Source organism: Nuphar pumila, chromosome 1 (genome assembly GCF_984573655.1).
Source record: "Nuphar pumila chromosome 1, dmNupPumi1.hap1.1, whole genome shotgun sequence".
Lineage (NCBI taxonomy): Eukaryota > Viridiplantae > Streptophyta > Magnoliopsida > Nymphaeales > Nymphaeaceae > Nuphar > Nuphar pumila.
The window spans coordinates 175,368,330-175,370,467 of NC_143249.1; the positions used below are offsets into that span (position 1 = coordinate 175,368,330).

The 2,138-nt window shown below is 46.2% G+C and overlaps 1 pseudogene; it reads right to left on the reverse strand.

Moving 5' to 3' along the window:
- Positions 1-695: 695 nt before the first annotated feature.
- On the reverse strand, positions 696-1,727 carry LOC149851341 (putative galacturonosyltransferase-like 4 pseudogene; annotated as a pseudogene).
- Positions 1,728-2,138: the final 411 nt, after the last annotated feature.

The window sequence follows — 2,138 nt, forward strand, 5'->3', positions numbered from 1 at the left end:
GAAAGCTCATGATAATATCTGGAGGCTCATTAATTCTCATGACATGCAAGAAAGAACACTAAAAGCAACAAACATAACAAAAGAATGACACGGAGAGGGATCTTATTTCGTTTATTTTAGCTTTATTTGCCAAGAAAAATAGGATATTAGTAATTAGGAGTTCAGAAAGTTTTGAATAGATATAACATACTCCAAACATGCAAATCCAAAGAAATGAAAAGTTAGCAACACCTCTATTACAATGAACAAGGGCTTGGGTAGGCATGAGCAAGCAATAAAGGAAAAAAAGATCATGGACTCTGTTGCATGATGCAGGTATATGTGGACACCATTGTCACACTTCCCATACCAAATATATACTTCACTTTTTTGTTTTTCTTACTTTTTTTTTTAACCTCTAATGGACTTAGGAAAAAAACATCCAAACCAAACCAATCCCCAGCCTACATCATGTCCTTCTTGATGTCAGCCATGGTTTGTCATGTGCCTCTCTCTCTCTATCTTCCCCTATGACATTAACAACTTAAAGTTGCCCTCATCGTCTCATCTCCAAGAGCTGGAAGCCTCCCATTTTGGTCTTCATCCAGTCATCACTACTACTGTTATCATCATCATCACCACCATCATGGTTGCCACCTCCATCATCTGGTTGCCGTATCACATATGGATTGCCATGTTGATGACATGGCCTTCGATCATTGGTCAAACAGCAGCGACGAAGATCGAAAAAGATCATATGGTGACCAGAGGCTGTCAACTGGACATGGCTTTCTAGAATCCAGCCTTAGCCATGGTTTTCCCTTGCCACTCCAGTGTAACAAGCTAACTGGGCCAGGATGGAGGTTCCTACAGTTGCCCCTAAAGTTATCCCCTCCAAGGCCATGTTGGTTCCATCGGTGCTCGACCCTTTGAACATCCCCAGCAAACACTAGCAAGAAGGGAGGCAATGAGCCCAGCTGGTATATCCTTGTGTGCCTTTGAATCATCATCCAGTTCTCAATCTTCCTTGTGTAGGCACCTTCCCTCCACTTTTGAACATCAATGACCATCACCCCGGTGTTGAAATAACAAGGCTTTCTGCCTTCAAACGTCCTACCAAACCTTTGGTCTGACCAAAAGATGTCTGTGAAGTACTCAGTAAAATTTGCATGGCAATACTCTGGTGCACCCAGCACCTTGTCTCCTAGATCTACCTCCCATAGCTTGGCAATGTCATCCACAACAACAAGGTCGGAGTCCAAGTAGATAACCCTGAGAATATCGAGCCCCAACAGATCGGCAAGGTAGATGCGCGCGTAGTTGAGAGGTTGGTCTAGAGCCTGGCGGATCGAGGTCGAGATCTTGCCCCGGACTAGGCCCGGGCTGAAGCGGTAAAGCTTGAAATTCAAATATGGAAAGGTTGTCCTCATGCTCTGGTGCAATTCCTGCTCACGACGCGAAGAGAGGAAATGGAACACGAGGTTCTCGGGGCACGATGCATGCTGAAGCATGGAGAGCACGGCGGCAACAGAGCCTCTCAAGTAATTGGCATCAAGGGTCATGGCAATGTGGATCCTCTCGGACGAGCAATTGTTGCCATTCCGGAAGATTGACGCCTCACGGAAGGCGGGGAGGGTGGCAATGATGCCCTTTATGCGGGTGGCCTCGACCAAGGTGGCACTGGAACTGAGGAAGAACAATGACAGGAGGCCTACAAGGGGCACAGAGGGATGGCTCCAAGGGACCATCCTGTCTTTGGAGGGTGCAATTAGAATCAGAAAGAATGTGCCGAAGCCATTGAAGCAAGTTAAGAGAGGGATGGCTAGCTAGCTGCAGATTCATATTGGTGGCGGGCTGTGAGGTTGGTGAGATTGTGAGGGACAGAGCAAAAAACGGAGGGCATGCAATGAGAGGAAGTGTGTTTACTTATTTTGCCTTTCGGTTGAATTTTTTAGGACTCCCCAATACAAGGGAGAGTTAGTTATTGTGGTGAAGGATTTTTGTGTAGCACAGTTACCCTCCCTTCATAACCATCATAACTACCTAAATCCTAGCCGCTCCATTCGGACAAGGGATCAAAAAGTGAGGTCCCCAAACAAGCTAGGGTTGGCCTTCCCTGCAGGGGGCAGAAAAATAGGTAGCATGCCTTTCTTCTTCTT